Raw genomic sequence first — 25142 nt, forward strand, 5'->3', positions numbered from 1 at the left:
CAGACTGCTCCCATTAATTAACTAAATGCACTCAGCTACTTCCGTTGCAAGACAATCATATACTCAGAGGGTAATTAGGCCAATGAGCAATAAATAAGGTTTACGGGCAGACATGGCGTCAGTCCATTCACCAAAAGTGAAAATGGCGTGATATCCATCTTTCTGATTGTATTGAACTTTTCAGTATCTTATTCTTTTTAGCCCCTTAAGGATACATGACATGTGTGACATGTCATGATTCCCTTTTATTCCAGAAATTTGGTCCTTAAAGGGTTTAACAATTCTTTTTTTTTTTTTCAGGATTAAAACAGTCCAATAGCTTCTCTACTGAGATATTCATGCATACAAAAAGTAAATTATTACAGTATATATTTTAATAACAACAATGCATCAAATATTCCAAATTTGTACCTACATACATTACTATCCTCATTCATACTACATCCGACATTTATTCTGATGCGGGAGGGGGAGAAGAGGGGGGGGGGAGGGGGCAGTATCTTCAATTTTCTTTTAGTCATTTTAGTCATTTATTTTATAAAGTATTCAATGTTATTTAGCTTTCTGCTTTGGTGGTGTTATTAGGATTTCCTAACTCTTATTAGCATAGGAAGATGTTTGCCATTTGTCCCATGTTTTCATATGTAAGCTCAGTTGTGTTGTTCATTAAATAATAACCTTTCTCCATTGAGCATTGGTAGTTTATATGGTTTGTTATTTCATTCCAGTTTTGATGCCCTTGTCTTTTTCAATTTCTCGATATGCATATTTTTACTGCTAGCATGATACGAATCATTAAATAAGATAGGGGTTTCTCCCATTGAGGAAAGTCTAGATGAAGAGAAGGAGCTGTGGAGTCAGAGGGAACTCTTTCCCAGAGATTTCCAAGAGTCTTGTAAGGTTACTTTTTTGAGTATCTAGCCCAGAGCATTCCCACCAATGAGATCCTTGATTATTGCATCTCCAACATTGATCAGAATGATCACTATATATTTTATTTAATTTTGTTGGAACCATGTACCACCTGTATAAAACTTTATAATAGAGCTCAATCAGGTTTACACAGTGTGTACTTGGTTTAACCCACTTTATACTCTGTTTCCAGGTTTGGCTCTCAAACGATTTTTTATAGTCTAGTTCTCATTTCATTATTTGAGTATCTTTAATAAATACTATGGTTTCATAAATACTAAGAAATTTGAGTGAACGGGATATTCTCTTCAGAGGATTATGATTCCCTAGGAACGTACAAGGCGGGGAGCATGAACAGCATCCGCAGAAATCCAACTGCGCTCCTCAGGCCCATAACCCTTCCAATGTACCAAGTGCTGAAGCCGACCCCTAAGGAAACGAGAGTCAATAACAGCAGACACTTCGAACTCCTCATGACCCTCCACAGAGACAGGAGGGGGAGGGGGAGTATGCCGGGTATAGCGGTTGCGTACGTAAGGCTTCAACAACGAGGTGTGAAATACATTAGGTATACGCAGATTCTTAGGCAGACCCAAGGCATAAGAAACGGGATTAACCTTATGTATAATGCGATAAGGACCAATGAAGCGGGGAGCCAATTTCATAGAAGGCACCCGGAGGCGAATATTCCGTGTGGAAAGCAAAACCCAGTCCCCCACAACATAGGAAGGAGCCGCTCTGCGATGCTTGTCAGCCTGAGCCTTCTGGCGAGCAGCAGAGTCCACCAAAGAACGCTGAACCTGCTCCCAAGTATTACGCAAACCAGCCAAATGCTCATCCAGAACTGGCATGCCCTGTGAGGAGAACGCAGCCGGAAGAACCACGGGATGCTGGCCATAGACAACGTAAAAAGGGCTTTTGCCGGAAGAATCATGAGTGGCGTTATTCCGAGCAAACTCAGCCCAAGGAAGCAGGTCAGACCAATTGTCCTGATGGTGAGACACAAAACAACGGAGGTACTGCTCCAGAGACTGGTTGGCACGTTCAGCAGCTCCATTAGACTGGGGATGGTAAGCGGAAGAAAATGAGAGAGAAATACCCTTCTCCGAACAAAAGGCTTTCCAGAACCTGGAAATAAATTGGCTACCCCTATCGGATACAATAGATAAGGGAATACCATGTAATCGAAACACTTCTCTAGTGAAGATAAGAGCCAGTTCCTTGGAAGTGGGCAACTTGCGAAGAGACACAAAGTGAGCCATTTTGGAAAACCGACCTACTATCATTAGGATGACTGTGTTACCGTTCGAAGGGGGTAATTCAACAATAAAATCCATTGATAGATTAGACCAAGGTCTCTCGGGAACGGGTAACGGATGCAACAGCCCACAAGGAACTCTACGAGAGGATTTCATACATGCACAAGTAGTACAAGCACTTATATAGTCAGTAACATCCTTACGTAAGGTATCCCACCAGAAATACCGAGAAACGGCTGACACCGTTTTGGAAATACCAGGATGTCCAGCAGTCTTAGTATCATGATACAGTGACAGAATATCCCGTCTCTCGGGAACGTCAACGAACAATTTATCATTAGGCCTCTCGCTAGGTGCCATGCTTTGTTTCGCTTGTATGGCCTGCAAGAGGGACGAGGAAATAGACAATATAGTAGTTGCTATTATCCTGTCTGGGGGAATGACAGGAGTGACATCAATCTCCTGTTTGTCAATAGTCTCGAACTGTCTGGACAGAGCGTCCGCTTTAGTGTTCCGATCACCTGGCCTATAGGTGATTATATAATTAAAATGAGACAAGAACAGTGACCACCTAGCCTGCCTGGAAGACAATCTTTTAGCTTCGCTAAGGTAGGATAGGTTCTTATGATCCGTAAATATGAGGATAGGATCCTTAGTGCCCTCTAACAAATGTCTCCATTCTTTGAGTGCTAAAATGAAAGCAAGGAGTTCGCGATTACCCACATCATAATTCCTTTCTGCTTTGGACATTTGTTTAGAAAAGAAGCCACAAGGATGCAATGGCTTGTCAGGAGACTCTCTTTGGGATAAGACAGCACCTACCCCTATATCGGAAGCATCAACCTCAAGTATATATGGCAATGAGGGGACAGGATGCTGTAAAATAGGTGCAGAGGCGAACGTAGTCTTAAGAAAGTCAAAAGCCTGAAGTGCCTCGGTAGACCAGGCACGTGTATTGCCATCCTTTTTAGTCATACGAGTAATAGGTGCTACGATAGACGAAAAACCTTTGATAAAACGTCTATAATAATTAGAGAAACCCAGAAAACGCTGGATGGCTTTCAGACCTTGCGGCAGAGGCCATTCTATGACCGCAGCGAGCTTCTGGGGATCCATCCGAAAACCCTTAGCGGAAATCAAATACCCTAAAAACTGGACCTCGGATTGGTCGAATAGACATTTTTCTAGTTTGCAATAAAGACCATTAGCAAGAAGGGTCTTCAGAACTGTCGTAACATGGCTGTGATGAGTGTGTAAGTCTGTAGAATATATTAAAATGTCATCCAAGTACACAATAACAAATGAGTGAATAAAGTCCCTTAAGACATCATTAATACATTCTTGGAATACTGCTGGGGCATTGCAAAGCCCAAATGGCATGACGGTATACTCATAATGAACTGACCTAGTGTTAAAGGCTGTCTTCCATTCGTGGTCCTTTTTTATACGTATCAAATTGTATGCTCCTCTAAGATCTAATTTGGTGAATACCGTAGCATGTTTGAGCCTGTCAAACAATTCTGTTATTAATGGTATAGGGTAAGCATTTTTGATGGTGATTTTATTAAGACCTCTATAATCAATGCAAGGTCTTAAATCACCTTCTTTCTTTGATACAAAGAAGAATCCCGCTCCAGCCGGAGAAGAGGATCTCCTAATAAATCCCTTGTCTAATGATTCTTTAATGTACTCCTCCATGACACGGTTTTCTTGAACCGATAGAGGGTACACCATGCCCTTGGGAGGTATAGTGCCAGGCACCAAGTCAATAGCACAATCGTAGGGTCTGTGAGGCGGTAATTTGTCAGCCTCTCTTTTATCAAAGACAGTCTTTAAAGATAAATACTGAGAGGGTATAGCCGTAGACAAAGGAGGAATGGTAGGAACATTAATAGAATTCACAGGCGTGACTTCAATAGTACATGACTCATGGCAGGCTTCACTCCATGATTTTATCTGCCCTGTCTCCCAGTCAAAAATGGGATTGTGGGCACGTAACCATGGATACCCTAACACCAACTGTGTAGAGGGAGAGGTGATGACCTGGAACCGAATGGTTTCATAGTGTAGAACCCCTGTGTACATGTGTAGCGGTGCAGTCTCGTGAGTAACAACTGGAGATATCAATGGTCTACCATCTATGGCCTCAACGGCCAAGGGTATCTCCTTCTCTCTGATGGGAATGTTGTTTTTCTTTACAAAACCAGAGTCTATAAAATTCTCAGCTGCTCCAGAGTCAACCAGAGCGTATATATTTTCAACTATACAACTCTCTCCCATATGTAAAGAAACAGGGAGAAGCAGTCGGTTAGGAGGCAATGTAGGAGACTTAGAAATCACACCCAAGGCCAGTCCCCTATAAGGTCTTAGGCGCGAGAGTTTTCCGGGAGCAAAGGACACTCCTTTACCATATGGTCTCTCTTACCACAATATAGGCAGAGTCCCTCCCTTCTCCTATGTAATTTTTCATTATCAGAGAGTTTGGCAACCCCTAATTGCATGGGTTCCTCTTCAGATACTTTTACACTCTCCAGTGTATTAACTCTGGGGTGAATAGGTGTAACAAAACGTCTATTCCTGTTCTTGGTATAGAAAAGCAGACCTAGTGGGTCAGAGAGAGTAGGGCGCCCCCTAGTGAATATCCATACATATGTACAAGAAGTAAAATATAACTTTTAATAGTTAATGCATAAAATGCTTGAGGTAAGGACCCAGATACAAAACAAAAAAGAAAGAAAATGAAAACACAATACACAAAATAATGAAAACAAAATAAAGAAAAATTGGAAAAATTAGATCGGGAGGATATCAATAAATGTGAGAGCGTGCTGGATGGGGATAGTATAACCTAAGGTGATAACCTACAAGTTACTATACGAATGAACGCCCCCCAAACTGCTGTATATCTCACAGGTACACTGTAAACTCTTAGTTGACTCGTGCTATGGACCCTCCGTATACTCCCCACTAACAGTATCCAACACGGAATCTGATGGGGTAGAGAGAATGGCAAACTATAATGTGCCCATAAAGGAGGGAAAAGAGGCAACGAGAAAATAACATGAGAAGTAAGTGTATCATATAAATGAGAACTGTTCTGGATGATACTAGTGTATCTAAAAACGATACAGTTATAGGAGCAATGCCTCTGGGGTTGAGGGAGCGAACTCAGCGAGGAGAGAGCAGCCACTGATAACCAGACAGTGCTACAAAATACTAGCTAACAGCTGTGCAGTGGTGTCTTTGAAAAAAAATCCTTCCTCTACACCCACCAAACGTGCCCCCATCATCACCCCTCTTAAATAAAAATGATACAATTGTAGGAACCGGCTGTGGGGACAAAACTCGGTGTTCAAAGAGCGCTCAGTAACTGGGATGCAGAGCTACAGTGAACCAGGTCTATACTAGCCAACCTGCTGGACCTTAGGATTCAACGCTCACTCAATACAACAATTCTGTCCCCTTGTGCAACTCTTGCTTAATACACCAAGTCTGTCCCCTTGAAGCCACCCCTCTGAGTTAAAAAGAAAAGAACACTCTGTATCTCTATAGAGGAACTATATCGAATTGCTCAGCTTGCTGACTAATTCTCCATGCGAACAGACTCATGTCATATCCTCCCTAACTGCCTGCCTGACACGTGTTTCGGCGCCAACACAAGCGCCTTCTTCTGAGGCTAAACAAGAAATGAGTAACGGGAGCCCCTTATATACCCATGAAAGCTAAATCCAAGCTATGGGCGTGATTCACATTGTTGCGCCCAGATTCGCCGGGAACGGACCAATGACGCCCCTTGATAGCGTGTCAGTAGCTGATTGGGTGATGTTGCTGGCAATCAACGGAACCATTAACCCCTTCAGTGCCCGTGACCAGTATGACATCCATGGATGTGAAGAATCCTTTTATATATACAGAGGAGGCTGCTCATGTTGAACAGTGCCTGTATAACAAGTGACCAAATATTAAATTTAATCAATATGAGAGTGCTAACCCGAAAAAATACGGGTTTCGGGGGCCTAAGATGAGCCTCCAGTCAACCAGGTCCTCTAGTGAGGGGAGACTACTTCAGATACATGGAATGAAAATCGTGGGATCCAATCCCGGGAGGGTAAGTCCGAAAACACTAAGGGGGTCTGGTGCACAATGGGTTATTTACATGAATATAGGGTTCCCGTTAGTAAAACATAAATAATATAAATAAACATGAAAAAGAACATGAAAAAGAACATGAAACAATGATGAAAGAAGTGACAGTAGAAAAATAAAGTGTAAGTGTAATAAATAAAATGTGAAAATAAATAATAAATAAGAATGAAAATAGAAATGAATAAAAAAATATAAAGTAAATAAAAATAATAATAATAAAAATAAATAAATAGAATAAAAATAAATGAAAGTGGATGAAGTGTAAAGTAAAACAAAATAAATAAATAAACGTGTTGCAATAAAAAATGAAAAAATAATAATAAACAAATAAATGAATAGATGAAATAAAACGAAAGTATATACAGTCCCTAAAGAAATTATGTACATGTGTGATATAATCATTTGTGTTAATAGAATCCTGATGTGTTTATTTCTCAATAAAGGGAGTGAATGTGAATCCCTCGTTTAAACCGTTTAAACCATTGGGGGCCAGGGTTTTAAACCTGTAGATCCAATAACACTCTCTTTTTAGTAGAGTGTTATCCAAGTCACCACCTCTATGACCTAAAGTCACTCGCTCAATTCCAGCAAACCTAACACCCTTAGGGTCTCCGGAGTGTTGGTTCCTGATGTGTCTCGCCACAGGTGTATCCCTCAGGTTTCTCACGGAGTGTACATGCTCCATGATTTGGAGGATAAATGGCTAGGCACTAGTGTCTCTTTTAGATTTCTACCTCTACGTGCTGTTAGAGATACGTAGGGGGTGACTATCCCCTTAAAGTGGGGGTCCTGTGATATGAGTGGCCAGAACCTGCCTAGTATCTTCTTGGCCTGGTTCCAACCTGAATCAAAACTTGCGATGCAGCGAATAGGCGTTTGTGTGGCAAGTGTCAGTTTGTCGCTGAGGAGTTCCGATCTATCACTATGTAGAGCCCTCTGATACGCTTGCTTTAGACAGCGGTTGGGATAGCCCCTCTCTTTGAATCTGTGTTTAAGGAGTTTGGCTTGGATGGTAAATTCCTCCACGTTGGAACAGTTTCTCCTGAGTCGGAGGTACTGTCCCACGGGGATGCCTCTCTTCAGTGTGGTGGGGTGATGGCTCTCCCACCTCAACATAGTGTTAGTTGAGGTGGGTTTCCTGAATAAAGTCGTCTCAATGGTTTGTTTTGATGTGGTCGTGAACGTGCAGTCAAGGAAGTTCAAGGACGACCCCCCTATCTCCATTGTAAACTTCAAGTTAAGGTCATTGGAGTTCAAGGTCTCTACGAAGGTCAAAAAAAGATCCCTCGTGCCAGTCCATACCACTAGTACGTCATCTATATAGCGTTTCCACATAAAGATGAATTTAGTGTATTCAATGTTTGAGTTGCTGAAGACCACGTACTCCTCCCACCAGCCCAGGTGCAGGTTGGCATACGATGGGGCACAAGACGTCCCCATAGCTGTGCCCTGCACCTGGTGGTAGTACTGTCCATTAAACAAGAAAAAGTTGTGGGTCAAGACAAACTGTAGTAAGTCTATTACAAAGGAGGTGTGGCCCTGATGTCTAGGACCACGTGTTTCCAAGTAATGCTTGGTGTGTTTTAACCCTAAGGAGTGGGGAATAGATGAATAGAGTGCCTCTACGTCCAGGCTGCATAAAATAGCATTCTCAGGGAGGTTGATGGAAGCTAGACATTTTAGAGTATCCTTGGTGTCCCTGAGATAGGAGGGTAATTTTTCAACAAAGGGACGAAGAATCTTGTCTATGTAGACACTGGCTTTGCATGTAAGGTTGTTAGACCCCGACACTATAGGTCTAGCAGATAGAACGTCATACTGTTTATGCACTTTTGGTAGACAGTAAAAGGTGGACACAGTGGGGCACTTTACGTATATATACGAATATTCATCTTTTCCCAGGATTCCATCATCAAAGGCCTTATCCAGGAGCTTTTTAAGTATTAGTAGAAATTTGGTCGAGGGATCTGAGGGTAGGTGTTTATAGGTGGTACTGTCCTTAAGTATATTTAGGGCCATTTGTACATATTGTGTTTTATTCTGTACCACGATATTCCCCCACTTGTCTGCCGGCTTGATGACTATGTCATCATTTGCCTGTAGTTCACAGAGGGCTTGCCATTCCCTCCTTGAAAGGTTGCTGTGTGGTCGAATTTGAAGATTATCCAACCTTAGGTCTTGTATCATTTGGCAGGTCGACTCTACGAACATATCAATGTTCTTGTAATCCCTGATATTCGGGGTAAATTTACTCTTAGTTCGTAGGTCGGTGTAAGGTAGCAACTCAGGGCCATCATTCTCATCTAGTAAGGTTACTAGGTCTTGGAGGCATTGATATTCCCTCATATTAAAACCCAGGTCTCTGGCTTTTTTCTCTTTCTCAATGAGGAAGAATTTATGGAGGGCCAGTCTCCGTCCAAAAAGGTGGATATCCTTTATCCATTCAAACTTGTTGAATAGAGGGACTGGGACAAAGAATAACCCCTTTACGAGAACCTGGACCTGGGTTTCAGTAAGTGCCTCATCTGAGAAGTTGATGACTTTATTACTGGCGTTTAATAACGTTTGCGTGACCTCCCCCTGTACCGCGTTTGCCTGTACTGTGCTTGGGGTTCCCCCTCTCGGGGGTTTTGGCCTAAAAAAGCCACCCCTTTTTTCAGTATGCCTCTTGTTTGAGTGACACTTGAGGGTGTAGAACTAGTGTTTGAGCTTTCAGTGTCTGTATCAGAGGTCTCGTACTCTGATGTTGAGTACTGGTCTGAGTCTGTACGTACGTTTTTTCTGTTAAATTTTCTATAGACTCTACCATTTTTATAATCTAGATTATCCCTTATGAACTTTTTATGCTTCCGATTTTTAATAGTATCTTTGTACTTGTTCAGATTATGCTGGAGTTTCAGTTCTTGTGAGTCAAAGGTTGGATCATCTTTATGTTTTTGTACAGCCTCAACTGCTTCTTTAACATTATTATTTATAAGTTCCAACCTTTGGCTCTCAAATCTACAGATAATGTTCATAAAGGTGCGGGAGCATAGATTAGTTGCATCCTCCCATTCCTTTAGGAGGGCAGTATCCTCCATTTGCATATTGGGCATGACTTGGATTCTAAGACCTCTGGGAATCATAGACTTATTAAGGTAGTTGTGGATAGAGGAAATTTCCCAGCCCAGTCTAATTTGCTGTTTACAGGCATTGGAAACAAGTCTGAATTTAGATTCGATACTGGTATCCTGGGAAAGAAAAACACTCTCTTTATCTGTAAAGACATTTTCGGCGTCAAGGCACCATTGGTTTGGATCTTTAAGTTGGTTTAAGAAGTTAGCCATTATTTGTGAGAACCACACACACCAGGATATGGATTATACTGTAGGACACGGGTAGGTATTGAAACTTTGTAAGCAATAAAAAGAAAAAAGTAAGTTGAATACCCAAACTGGGAAGCAACTTTTGGTGTGTCCTGGGGCGACCAGATTAGGGGATAACCCTTACAAAATTGTATAAGTAGAAAAGCAGACCTAGTGGGTTCTTGGTATAGAGCCTGTCACGAATCCTATTATCTATATCGATGAGGTAGTCAATAAGGTCCTCTAAGGCAACAGGAAGCTCCTTAGCTGCTACCTCATCCAATATAGAGTCTGATAAGCCTTCCATGAAGGCAGTAGTTAACCCATTGTTGGTCCAATCTACCTGTGAGGCAAGGGTACGAAACTGAATAGCGTAATCAGCCACAGACCTAGAACCCTGTTTAACCCTCATTAATGCTCTTGCGGCATTCTTAGACCTTTTCATAGTGTCAAAAGTTCTGCGAAAAGCTGTAAGGAAACTGTGAAAGTCATGCACCATAGGTCCATTAGCCTCCCAAATAGGGTTTGCCCATTCAAGTGCTTTGTCGGTAAGTTGGTGCATAAAGAACCCAACTTTAGACCTCTCTGTGGGAAATGAACGTGGATACATCTCAAAATGAAACTCTATTTGGTTAATGAACCCTCTGCATGTCTTAGAATCCCCTCCATACCTAGAAGGAGGCGTTAAATGGGCCGTAGCATTAGGCACAGTCGATACTTCAGGAAGCAGGGGTGTAGGAGGGTTAGGTGCAGTTGCTGGAATGGTTCTAGCTAAGAGCGTCTGGAGAGCCTGAGCTATCTGATCCATACGGTGATCCTGCTCTACAAATCTAGCCTCATGGGACGCCATCTGTTGAGCTAAATCTGCAGGGTCCATGGCCCTATCGTAATGTAACGAGTATATACCCCTACACGCAGGATCCAGCCAAACAGAAGACAGCACAGAGGAGAGATACGACTACCGGACCTTAGAGTGGCCGGACTCGACGTAATAGGAGAAGTACAGAGTCAGGAACGATCCGAGGTCAAGGGCACAAAGAGACAGCGTAAACGAGAACTAGCCGGGGTCTGGTACACAGGAATCAGCAAGCCGGCAAACAGTACAGACAAGGATAAAGCGAAAACGAAGTCAGAATACAAAGCCAAGTTCAAATACGGAGAAACACAACTGAACACAACAAGCACTAAAGGGAACTGTAGCAGAAACCACGATAGGGCAAGGAACTAAGGGAAAAGGGTGAGTATAAGTAGCCTTCAAACTAATGTGATTGGCTCCTGTCACTTCCACACCCCCAACAGGTAAGTGTATGGGGTGATTGGCATGACAGGAGCCAATGGGAGCCTTTTTGCAATTTAGGCTCCCACTGTCTCTTTAAGAGCGCGCCCGAGACTCGCGGCGCGCTCTTAGCTGCAGGCGGGACACGTGACCGCATCTCGCGGTCACTGCCCGTCTTCCTGTTAGGCGAGTCGGATGAGCCGCGCGCGGCTCGTGCAGCCGCAGGACCGCGCGCGGCTTGAAGAGAGGACCGCGGCCGGCCCCCGGATAAGGTAAGTAACGCTACAGTGTCTTTTCGTGTATGTAACCATCAAATATTTCAATGTATCTATTAGGCAGTTTGTGAGTGTCAGGCATGTGGAATTTATATATTCTGACACCCGGCACATGCAAATGAAGATTTTTTTTTATTCTTTTAGGGCTGCCTTGGGGAGAGTTGGTGACAGGCAGGGAGTATATCATTGGCACGCGTGCCAGGATACCGTAATTGTGCCTGGTTGCAGGTCACAGGGAGATGTTAGGAACTGCAGCATCCAACCGCTCCACACAATGCTCAGGACTCATAGCCACCAGGATTCAGCATGAAGTCATATCCCAGCAGCCAACACTGCCAGGATATGCTGTAAAGGGCAGAGTGATTGTGGGACAGGCTGGTATTCTGTGATGTGTGAGTGTCAGAGAATGTGAAGGTTGTGTGTGTGTGTGTGTGTGTGTGCCAGTGCTGGTCATTGTTTTTTGTATGGGTCATTGTGTGCGTGTGTCAGTGTGCAGTGTGCTTTTGTATGGGTCAGTGTGTCAGTGTTTGTGTGCATCAATGTATCATAACCACATAATCAAAACCAAAGTGTGTGTATTAGGTGGTTTGGGATGTATAAGGCACTTTCTGTGTGTGTGTGTGTGTGTGTATGCAAGAATTAGGCAGTGTGTGTGTTTATATGTAAAAAGCAGTTTGTGTGTGTGTGTGTGTGTGTGTATGAATAAGGCATAGGGATGTACAGTTTGTATGAGGCAGTCTTCTCACAAAAAAAAGATTAAGCAGGCATGGGGGGCGGGGCCGGACTGCCGAGCTGAGCGGTCGCAGGACAGCTCGGCTCCTGCCAAATTTGTCCTGCTAAGCCTTAAAAACGAGCCTCTGGAGGGGACAAACGACCACCAACTGCAACCCTCACTACCCACGGGCTGCCGGAGCTGAGGTGAGGCTTGCTCCAGGGTGTTAGTCCCTCAGATGTGGGGTCCCTGCGGCATCAGGCGAGACCTTACATGGCGGTGAGTGGAGTGGACGGCCGCCACTCCACTATCCTGCCCATCGGAGCCCGCAAACCCGAGAAAACCGGCGGATCCGGTCCTGATCCCCCCCCCTCTGGACCGGGGGGGTGATCCCGGTCCCCACCAAGCGGCATCACAGCCACGTGAAGAAACAGTGCCGCACCGACTGACAGGCTTAGGGCCTAGATCAAAGATGGCGGGGGCCATGTGCGCGGGAGCCGAGCCGCGGTGCCCGACAGCAGACTATAGACACCATCGGGCTTGATCTTAAAAGCGACTAATACCAGCAACTCACCCCCACACAGCAGCCACTAAGCCTGGAGACATGCTGGGCACTTGGCGCCAGTATCCCATAACGCGGCACCACCCCCATGGCATGGGATGCCGACGGGACTGCTCGCCCTTCATCTGAGCTGGGTGCCCACTGGGAGGATTCCTCCACAGCCTGCCATACCCCCAGGGAGAGGATTGAGACCCATCGGAACCCTGGGCCCACGATCCTGCTGATGGGATCAATGGCGAACAGGCACAAGCACCCATCAAGGCCTCAGGCCGAAGATAGGCGGTCCCTGGAAGCAGTGACACCACAACCCCAGACAGAAACAGCATCTAGGTGAACCGGTACAGGACTTTGAACCAGCAGGGACTCAAACTGATTCCAGCGTGAGCATGACAGGGGTACCTTACTAAGTGGACTGGGGGCTTTACAGGACACTAACAAACACGGGTCTCAGGTCCCCTATGGAGGCAGCGGAACGGGTGCGCGTCGACTCAGGCCCAAAACGCAGCCCGGAATCAGGGTTTCCGCAGGAACATAATCGGACACATGTATAAGACCCCAGGAGCCACACAGACACGGTGCCACATGTCCCCGGGTATGGTACCGTGCAAGTGTCCAAGGACTGGTACTGCCTTGCCTTATAACCTGTCAGGTTGTAGACAATCTTCATTGATGACTCTGTACTTTTCTTTTTCTTTTTCTGTCTCGCTACGTTGCCTACATAAACAGGGTAGCAACACGGGGGTAAAACCCACAGACAGTCAGACCGCAACTATAACCACAGCAGGTAATCATATATACACAACACCTAGATCGCACCCTACAGTCTGCACTAGAGAGTCTCACAGGCTGGACACACCTGCGAGCATGGCCCCCCGTCTAACACGCATATACTAAATCTAGAAGTACCCTAGCCTAGCCACACACGAAAGCTTACCGCCTTCTCTAATAAATCTACCCATAGGAACACACTAGTAACGCTAAGCGAAGCTCAAAAGTTAACCTTAAACGTGCCGCACAATCTAGATCAAAACTCCAGCAGGTTTACTGCTAGCAGTGCCTGCCTAGCCTCTCTGATCGATACTAACTCATAACTATCCTAGATTAGAGGCGTATTAAACATGACCACTAGCATGACTATTAACACGTTTAACTTGTTAAGGCTTATTAAACATGAACACAAGCACGATTATTATTACGTTAAACTTGTTCGGGCATATTAAACTTGAACACAAGCATGATTATTATTACATTTAACTTGTTAAGGCATATTGAACAGGAACACAAGTATGATTATTATTACATTAAACTTGTTATTAATCTTCTGTAACGCTTAATTTAAAAAATAAAAAAAACGAGGCTGTTATGCGAAGGAGATGTTGTACCACTATGCTCCCAACCTGTATGAGAACGTACATCCCTTTTTCTTCATTCTGTACCCCCCATAATTCATGCCTCAATAAAAGAAAGATTGACAAAAAAAAAAAAAAAGATTAAGCAGGCATATACTTGAGGGAGGGTCCATTCCCTAAAGAGTGATTTGATAAGTCTTGCCAAGCTTGAAAACTTTTTTAACTAAGGTGAAATTAAGATTATTTCCAACTTTTGTGATGTCACAGATGCTAATGATGTCATGGACAAAGCAAAGGCAGCACAGCTTAGCTGTTCAGCAGTTTTTTCTAGATGGCACATGCAGAAAGAAACACACTTATTTGATTAAGAAATAGACTGTTTTAACTACAAATTCCTGAACAGAGCATTAACAAACTTGGTAAAGGCATTATAATACACAGCATGATAACACAAAAAAGAAAAAAAATAGCAAATTAGGACTACAGTTCCTACACGTCAGTTTTGGCCTATATTTTTAAACTAAATAGATTGTTCTACTCATCTTAAATATGCACAAATCCTGTGCCTGATGACAGGGGCGCATGGTGATGTGACGCATGTATGCACGCTCGCGTGTCCTACTGGTGACCTAGTAGGTGGGGGATGAACCCTGTGATCCTGGTTATTCGTTGCAGAGACTTATCAGACGCATGGATAATGCCAGATAAAAAGCAAAGCATAAGGAAAATTAAGTAGGATACAATATAGAAATTGGGATACAGCTGAGTATAGAAGCCAAGTGTTTAAGGCGCCTTAAGGTTGCCTTCTCTCTGTGGGAGGTCAGGATCCTCTGTATGTTGTTCGTGCTCCAGATAGCAATCAGGAACCAGGTCAGTAGGTATAAAGAATGTATTAGATCCAAATGTATTAAAAATATATAAAATATAAAAGCAAATAATAGGTCACTGGTCCTACGCATTTCGTTTCAAAGAAACTTCCTCAGGGACCAAAGTAAAAACAGTTACAGAATAAAACACTCTCAGTAACAATCAAATTGTGATTCGCACAACTGATATGTTCGCACGGAAAGCATTGAATCTGGCATGTGGATACGTGGATAACAGCAACATTAATTTAATATATTGAAGTAATCATCGGCTCCAGACCCTTGAGACTCTTTACAGGGGGCCGCTGTACTGCCCAAACTCATACATGAATTTCATTACCTGGGTTAAAACATCTGTTATACACGATAGTAATGTAATAAACTGCTCAAAAAAAAAATTAAGGGAACACAAAAATAACACATCCTAGATCTGAATGAATTAAATATTCTTCTGAAATACTTTGTTCTTTACATAGTTTAATGTGCTGACAACAAAATCACACAAAAAGAGAAAAATTGAAATCAAATTTTTCAACCCATGGAGGTCTGGATTTGGAGTCGCACTCCAAAATTAAAGTGGAAAAACACACTACAAGCTGATCCAACTTTGATGTAATGTCCTTGAAACAAGTCAAAATGAGGCTCAGTAGTGTGTGTGGCCTCCAAGTGCCTGTATGACCTCCCTACAACGCCTGTGCATGCTCCTGATGAGGTGGCGGATGGTCTCCTGAGGGATCTCCTCCCAGACCTGGACTAAACCATCTGCCATCTCCTGGACAGTCTGTGGTGCAACGTGACGTTGGTGGATGGAGCGAGACATGATGTCCCAGATGTGCTCAATTGGATTCAGTTCTGGGGAACAGGCGGGCCAGTCCATAGCATCAATGCCTTCATCTTGCAGGAACTGCTGACACACTCCAGCCACGAGGTCTAGCATTGTCTTGCATTAGGAGGAACCCAGGGCCAACCGCACCAGCATATGGTCTCACAAGGGGTCTGAGGATCTCATCTCGGTACCTAATGGCAGCCAGGCTACCTCTGGCAGGCACATGGAGGGCTGTGCGGCCCCCCAAAGAAATGCCACCCCACACCATTACTGACCCACTGCCAAACCGGTCATGCTGGAGGATGTTGAAGGCAGCAGAACGTTCTCCACGTAGTCTCCAGACTCTGTCACGTCTGTCACATGTGCTCAGTGTGAACCTGCTTTCATCTGTGAAGAGCACAGGGCGCCAGTGGCGAATTTGCCAATCTTGGTGTTCTCTGGCAAATGCCAAACGTCCTGCACGGTGTTGGGCTGTAAGCACAACCCCCACCTGTGGACGTCGGGCCCTCATACCACCCTAATGGAGTCTGTTTCTGACCGTTTGAGCAGACACATGCACATTTGTGGCCTGCTGGAGGTCATTTTGCAGGGCTCTGGCAGTGCTCCTTCTGTTTCTCCTTGCACAAAGGCGGAGGTAGCGGTCCTGCTGCTGGGTTGTTGCCCTCCTACCGCCTCCTCCACGTCTCCTGATGTACTGGCCTGTCTCCTGGTAGCGCCTCCATGCTCTGGACACTATGCTGACAGACACTGCAAACCTTCTTGCCACAGCTCGCATTGATGTGCCATCCTGGATGAGCTGCACTACCTGAACCACTTGTGTGGGTTGTACACTCCGTCTCATGCTACCACTAGAGTGAAAGCACAGCCAGCATTCAATAATGACCAAAACATCAGCCAGGAAGCATAGGAACTGAGAAGTGATCTGTGGTCACCACCTGCAGAATCACTCCTTTATTGGGGGTGTCTTGCTAATTGCCTGTAATTTCCACCTGTTGTCTATCCCATTTGCACAACAGCATGTGAAATTGATTGTCACTCAGTGTTGCTTCCTAAGTGGACAGTTTGATTTCACAGAAGTGTGATTAGCTTGGAATTAGATTGTGTTGTTTAAGTGTTCCCTTTATTTTTTTTTAGCAGTTTTTTTAAATGAATGTTGCTATTTATTTGATTTACCAGTAGAGGTCACTAAATCCCTATTGAAACAGTGAACAGTTACTTCTTAATAATCAATGATACCCAGCTGAAGAAATATCTGGGCATAAGGGCAGTCATGGTATTTAAAGGGTACTCCAAACAAAAAAAAGTATTTTCACAAAACACTGTTTTTGGTTAGAGTAACCCTTGCTGTGCTGGCCTGCCCCTATTTTAAAAAATTAAAATAAAATAAATTAGAGCTAAAACTTATCTCCATTCCAAATCCGAGTCAAAGTTCCTGCAGTAGTCCAACCCTCCTACACTGACATAACTCACCCTCACTGAAGGAGGAGGACAGATGTCAGAGTGGACAGGCAGATTGGAGGACATGGGTGGCAGGAATAGGCAATGAGTTCTTAAAAAGATCAATTCTTCAATAATTTGCAAATGTTCATCCTGCCGAATTCACCTGGTTTATCTTTGGCTGCCATGAGGTCGTTGATAAATCTCTGATTCCTGTGCTTTAAATAGGTTCGGATTCAGATAATACTGATTTCCCAAAAATTTCCAAATATTTTTACAGATTCAGTCAGACCGATGAAACCTGAATGCTTTTGGCTTCAGTAAATCTGCTAATTGTCAATGCAGTCAGAATTCAGTAATTTGAAGTGGAGGGACAGCTTGTTATAGCGCTTGTTTGTGGTGGGAAGCTGTCTCTGAAAACGTATCTTTTCAGTTCTCATTGATTTGATTTTCATCTTCATATGCCCACCCAGACTTCAAGAACCTTTCCTCTAACAATCGGCTTGTTAAATGGAGTTGTTAACCGTTAAAATTATGGTCAGTACATCCCCCCACCACTACCAATAGCTGCGGTGCCCCTCATAATTCCTGACTTTAATTATAGAATCTGGAACAGACACAGGGCACACTCCCTGTCCCAACTTCTACACAACTCCAACCTCAAACTGTTCACAGACCTACAAACAGAGTTCAATCTGCCTACTACAGCTCACTTCTCCTATATACAACTTTAATCCCGGATAAAACAGACGCAAACGGAGACGGATTACAAAACACCGAAACCACAGCTGTCGGCCATGGAGAAGATCTGCCTGCAGCTCAAGCCGCCAAAGAAATTCATCTCCTTCACCTATACCTCCGAACACTCTACACCGAACATCGAATCTCTTCCATTCACGAAAGCATGGGAAAAAGATCTTGCACATCAATTAACAGACTCTCAATGGAGGGAAATATTTAAGGCCCAAAAACCCATGACACTATGCGCATCCCATGTCGAACTATCGTGCAAGATTCTATACCGGTGGTACCTGGCCCTGCACGCCTCAAACAAAGTTTCCCCAACATATCAGACATCTGCTGAAGATGACACACAGATAAAGGAACAATGCTGCATACCTGGTGGCGCTGCCCGCTACTCAATACATACTGGCAGATTGCCTCAATAAGGAAGGAAATCAGGCGAGTCTTGAAGATGGACTCAATACCGCTCAGGATGCTCGCCCGGATTGTAGGACTCCTGTCCTCATCCATTCAGGCGATATTCCCGGGCCCGCTACACTACAGGGCCATGCAACGGCTGAAAGCGGGATACCTGCGCACCGGACATTCCTACGACCACTGGATCCCACTCAATCGGGAGGTGAGATCAGAACTACGATGGTGGTTGCTACACATACAAGCCTGGAACGGCAAGGCGATCTTCGGCTCCTCCCCGGACTTCATCGTGGAATCGGACGACAGTTTATGGGGATGGGGCGCCCACTGCTCAGAGGCCTCCACGGGGGGCCCCTGGCAAGGAGAGGAAACCGGTCTTCACATCAACTGCCTGGAGTTGATTGCGGGTTCCTTCGCCATACGCAGCCTGGCCAAAGACAAGTCGAACTGCTGTATCCTGCTCCGCATGGACAACATTTCGGCGGTACAATACATCAACCGCCTGGGCGGAGCGAGGTCCAAAGATCTGACCGAAGCTACGAAGGACATTTACAGCTTCTGCATGCAGAAGAACATCACGTTACAGGCGGAATACCTCCCAGGGGTTTCCAACCTGACGGCGGACTGGTTCTCCCGGCACTGGAGAGACACCAGCGATTGGACGCTCAACAGAGAGATATTTCAGACACTGCGACAACGGATGGGTCCGCTATTATTAGATCTGTTCGCCTCAAGGACCAACCACCAACTACGGAGATACTACAGCTGGCTTCCGGATCCGATGAGCGAAGCGGCGGACGCTTTCCTGCAGGACTGGCCCTCACACGGAGCCTACGCTTTCCCTCCATTCTCGATGATCCCACGAGTGCTACGGTACTTGCGCACCCACAGGACTTCGATCCTACTCATAACGCCACTCTGGCAGAGCCAACCGTGGTTCCCGGACCTCCTGGAGCTGTCCCACGGCACTCCCGTGCTGCTCCCGACTTTCCCACTCCTTCTGTCGGGACCTCGAGGGGAACCTCACCCCCTCGTCCTGGAAGGCCAATTGGAACTAGTGGTTTGGACGATTTCAGGGGTTCCTGGTCAGTCCACGGCCTATCGCAGTCTACTAAAGAACTCCTTTGGGATTCGTGGGCCCCGGGCACCAGGAGATGTTACGTTTCCGCATGGTCAGCCTGGAGTGATTGGTGCGTGGAAAGGGATTCCGATCCCTTTACTGCCCCTATCCCGCTGATACTCAACTATCTTGCCCATCTCTTCTCGACTGGTAGATCATTCAGATCCCTTAACGTGATCAGATCGGCCATTTCAGCGGCACACATCCCAGTACAAGGCAGACCGGTGGGTCAAGACCCACTGGTATGTCGCCTGCTGCGAGGCGCTAGAATGACGAGACCCCCAGCACCCAAATATTCCAACCTCTGGCAGGTGAATAGGGTGCTGGACTTCCTGAGAGGTTGGCCGGATAACCCGTTTCTATCTCTGAAACAACTCTCAGCAAAATTGGCCCTTTTGTTATGCCTTGTCTCTTTCCGACGGGTGTCTGACATTAGAGCCTTTGACGTGGACGGTTTCTCTCTCACTCCAGAGGGAGTCACTTTTTCCATTACGAGACGGACTAAATCAGATACACCCTCTGTATCCTATCCATATTTTGAATCGGATCCCAAGCTATGTGTTGTCAAGACACTTAGGAGATACGTAGAAAGTACAGCCACTCTCCGGCATTTTCCGACGGGTCAACTGTTGATTTCCTACGTGAAACCTCACGGCCCAGTGTCTACTACCACCCTGGCCAGATGGGTTCGCTGGTTATTACAACTGGTGGGAATCGAATCTAGCTTTGGAGCACATTCAGTTAGGGGGGCGGCGGCATCCCAAGCGTTCTTGGCAGGCGCCTCCCTAACCGACATTATGCGTTGCGCGGACTGGTCTAGGGAAAGTACTTTTCGGACATTCTATTTCCGCCAGGTTTCGCATGCTTCCTTCACACTGGTTAGGCCTAAGCTTTAAAAATGCAAATATGAAGCCTCCTGTCATGTGGTAAAATTGAAGATTATATTAGCTTTAGTGTACTAATAATCTTAATTTTAGTAATGACAGGAGGCGAATATTTCCCGCCCTAGGGTTTTTTTCTTTCCCCCCCAGATTACTTTGTTTTCTTCAGGTTTAAGTCCTAGTGTTCAGGTAAGCATGCAGGTTATTACCGTATATGTTAGCATATGTTTTGTTTGCATTGTTCATTGCTATGCATGGATTATATATATTATCAGTTTTTCCTTTGATTTAATGGTTATGCTTCTCACGTTCCGTTTGATGACCTAGGTTTAAGTATAATACTTTGATGTCTTAGGTTTAAGTTTTCACATCTTAATTTACATTATGGCTCAGTTATACATTTGGTTATGATATGCGGACACGTTGCCACGTCAGAAACCTTTCACCTTTTTCTTTTTCTTTCAGCGTGAATATCCAATTTATGGGACGAAGAATCGTCTTCCACTCCGTCACTTCATGGATCTACCAAAGTTCTTTATCGTTATATATTGTTGAATTGTTATCCGTATTGATATTTTATGTATTGACTGTTACCTTTTTTCGCCTCAAAGAAAGAGGAAATGATGTCATAGACAGACCCTTTTATGGGGAGCATATCTTTTCTCTGATTGGTTGTTACTGTTTCTATGCTGCTGGAGTTTTCAGTAAAGAAAGATATGCAAATATTCGCCTCCTGTCATTACTAAAATTAAGATTATTAGTACACTAAAGCTAATATAATCTTCAATTGTCAGATGTAAATCAGCCTTGAGTGAAATCTTTTTCTTCTGATTCTTCACACTCCCATCAGTCAATCAGGGTATTTGCTCAAAAGAGAAAGTATATGGAAAAAAATAAAGTGCAATTCCAGAGTAAAGTATAAAAAGAATTTTATAACTTACAAATAAGTTAAAAGCAATGAGTATATCACCACTGGGCGTCCTACGCGTTTCGTCCTAAGATGGGACTTCCTCAGGGACTTGGTGCATCAATCACAACAGAAAATGTATATGAAAAACATTCACCCCGCCCGTTCTTATATATCCCCTCCCGGAGTTCATTATTCAATTATTCCCGGCCGGTGTTTCTTCTCTGTTCGGGCCGCACTTCCTGCTTGGACGCGATGACGTCATCACGTACGCACGTCCCTTGCGTTCCAGACGTGCGTTCCAAATACCCGGAAATGGATGACAGTCATGAATCTTCAGTTCTCCCGGAGACATATGGGCAAATTAAAGCATATAAGGGGGAAGGAAGTTAAAAGAGGACTCTGGATAGCACATTTGTGGATAAAAATATCCATTATATTTCTACTAGAAACTACAGAAAAAAATCATATATATTGAAAATATATACATAAATTATATATATATAAACTATGTTGTAAGTTGTCATTATCAAAATAAAATGAAAAAATAAAAATACACTAAAACAAGTATATACATCTAAATTATTACATTTAAATAAAAAATCTAGAATGAAAGTCCATATATTTACATCTTTCTTACATACTGATTTCCCATTTTGGGAGTGTGTATGAGGCAGACAAATGAAAAGACATACAGCCCAATATTAACACATAACTCTTCTTTATAATATATTGGTACTTAAGTGCATAAGGTGGAACCCATTTCTACATGTATATTTATTCGCACTCCTCCCCTTCATCTCACTTTCTATGGTACTTCAACATTTTTCCACCTCTACAGGTTTTCCTTTTGGAATTTTTTAAAGTTTTTAAAAGGGCCCCATGTTTAATACTAATGTGGATAATTGGCCATATTATTTATACGGCTCAAAATTTGATACTAATACCACTAGAGAACTAAATTGTATATATGTAGTCTTTCGAGATAAATCCATTAGTAGCACCTTTATACGAATATTGGAAATTACATAGGAATGAAATGAGGAAAAGGAAGTGCGACATCCATATAGACCTTTTACACAACCAAAATTAATCTTCAAAAAAACTCCACAGGTCAATATCCAGATTCAGACCCCAAGGTTGGAGTGTCTTTAGTTTATTTATCCAGAATGTTTCTCTCTGTGAGAGTTTTTTAGTTAAATCTCCTCCCCTCCAATAAGGATCCACGTGTTCAATGCCCACGAAAGAAAAATTTTGCCAATCAAATTGGTTTCAGGAATTACAATGCAGAGGTTCGCCTACGTGATCTGGCCCATACCATAGGTCTATTGTCCGCCTCTATCCTGGCCATTTACCAGGGACCTTTATACTACCGAGCCATGCAATGGCTCAAAACACGCTACCTACACCGCTCCACTTCTTACGATCAGTACATCTACCTAACAGACGAAGTTCGGATAGAACTTCCCTGGTGGCTTCACAACATGGAAGCCTGGAATGGCAAAGCCATTTTCGGATCGCAACCAGACTTCATTCTGGAATCCGATGCCAGTCTCTTGGGATGGGGCGCCACGTGCGCCGAAAGGTACACCGGAGGACTATGGTCCCCCTCCGAACGAGCACTGCACATCAATTGCCTAGAATTGATTGCAGGATCTTTCGCGATTTGCAGTTTCGCAAAAGATTGTTTCAATTGTTCACTAGTAGTGACAATAGTCATTGTTACTCCGTTATGGAGAGCCCAGACTTGGTTTCCAACCCTGCTAGAAATGTCTGTGAATTGTCCAATTCTACTGCCTCGATCCCCCGACATCCTCAGGAACCCAGCAGGGCACTATCACCCTCTCGCCCTCCAAGGGCGGCTCCAGCTTGTGGCTTGGACCGTTTCAGGGGATCCTGGAATGTCTCGGGACTTTTGGAGACAGCTCAGGCGCTCCTATGGGATTCCTGGGCCCCAGGCACTAGACGAGCTTACCTCGCTGCATGGCGAACATGGGTCAGCTGGTGTTTGGAAAGGGATACCGATCCCTTTTCAGCTCCTCTGACGATAATTCTAAATTTCCTGTCTACCTTATTTGATCAGGGCAAGTCCTATAGATCGATTAATGTTTTTAGATCAGCTATTTCTGCGGGCCACAACCCTATTGACAATGCATCAATAGGAAAACACCCTTCAGTTTGTAGACTGTTACGTGGGATCAGACTAGCCAGACCCCCTCTTCCTAAATACTCCAATTTCTGGGATGTCGCTCAGGTTTTTTCCCTCTTAGAATCTTGGCCCTCTAATGAGAACTTGACGTTACGTCAACTCTCTGCCAAACTAGCCTTACTCCTATGTCTAGTATCCTTCCGTAGGGTCTCCGACATTCGAGCATTCGACTTCCACGCTATAGTTTTCTCGCCGGAAGGCGTTACATTTCGCATCACTAAGCAAATAGACAATCACTCTGTGTGGCGCTCTGCTTAAGGCACTATATAGCTGCCACAACCACTCTGCGTTCCCCTACAGGACCCCTTCTCGTGTCCTATGTCAAACCACACAAACCAGTGTCCGCTCCCACAGTCGCACGGTGGATCAGATGGATACTAGCCCAAGCAAACATTGACTCCTCCTTTGGTGCGCATTCAGTCAGAGGAGCAGCTGCATCCTCAGCCTTTCGTGCGGGTAGCTCCCTCTCAGACATTTTGTCGTCGGCAGATTGGTCCAGGGAGTCTACCTTTCGTACATTCTATTTCAAACCTATGCCACATGCTGCATCTTCTATTATATAGGAGCGTTAAAACAGCAAATATGAAGCCTCCTGTCTTGCCATAAAATTAGGGATTATTCTAGCCCTAGTGACTGAATAATCTAAATTTTATTAACGACAGGAGGCGAATATTTTCCCACCCTTGTCTTCAGCATCATTTCTACCCACGAACGGCGAACGCGAACTTCCTCAAATGTTCGCGAACCGGCGAACCGCGCGAACCGCCATTGACTTCAATGGGCAGGCGAATTTTAAAACCAACAGGGACTCTTTCTGGCCACAAAAGTGATGGAAAAGTTGTTTCAAGGGGACTAACACCTGGACTGTGGCATGCCGGAGGGGGATCCATGGCAAAACTCCCATAGAAAAGTACACAGTTGATGCAGAGTCTGCTTTTAATCCATAAAGGGCAGAAATCACCTAACATTCCTAAATCACAATGGATATGGATTGACACCTGACATATGACATATTGACACCTTGACATATGGATTGACACCTTGACATATGGATTGACACCTGTCCTCAGAGACCCTGATGCACACGGACACAGAGCAGAATAGAGACTGTTCCCCCTACATAGGGTCCCTTGGCAGATATGGCGTGGTCGTGGGAGGAGGAGGAGGATGACTTTCACCTCTTCCCCTGTTAGATTCCCGTTGTGCTGTGACATCTCCCTTATACGCTGTGTAAAGCATACTTTTTAATTTATTTTGCAAATGCTGCATCCTTTCCGACTTGAAATTCTGTAACATTTCCGCCACTGTCTGCTTATACCAGGGGTCTAGTAGCGTGGACACCCAGAACAGGTCGTTCTCCTTCAGCCTTTTTATACGAGGGTCCCTCAACAGGCACGACAGCATGAAAGACCCCATTTGCACAAGGTTGGATGCCGAGCTACTCATTTCCCGTTCCTCCTCCTCACACAGAGCAGAATAGAGACTGTTCCCCCTACATAGGGTCACTTGGCAGATATGGATTGACACCTATCCTAAGGGTCCCTGATACACACTGACACAGAGCAGAATAGGGACTGTTCCTCCTACATAGGGTCACTTGGCAGATATGGATTGACACCTGTCCTCAAAACCCCTGATACACACTGACACAGAGCAGAATAGGGACTGTTCCCCTACATAGGGTCACTTGGCAGATATGGATTGACACCTGTCCTCAAAACCCCTGATACACACTGACACAGAGCAGAATAGAGACCGGGGGTCTAGTAGCGTGGACACCCAGCACAGGTCGTTCTCCTTCAGCCTTTTTATACGAGGGTCCCTCAACAGGCACGACAGCATGAAAGACCCCATTTGCACAAGGTTGGATGCCGAGCTACTCATTTCCCGTTCCTCTTTCTCA

This window comes from Pelobates fuscus, chromosome 1 (assembly GCF_036172605.1).
Source record: "Pelobates fuscus isolate aPelFus1 chromosome 1, aPelFus1.pri, whole genome shotgun sequence".
In the NCBI taxonomy this organism is placed as follows: Eukaryota; Metazoa; Chordata; class Amphibia; order Anura; family Pelobatidae; genus Pelobates; species Pelobates fuscus.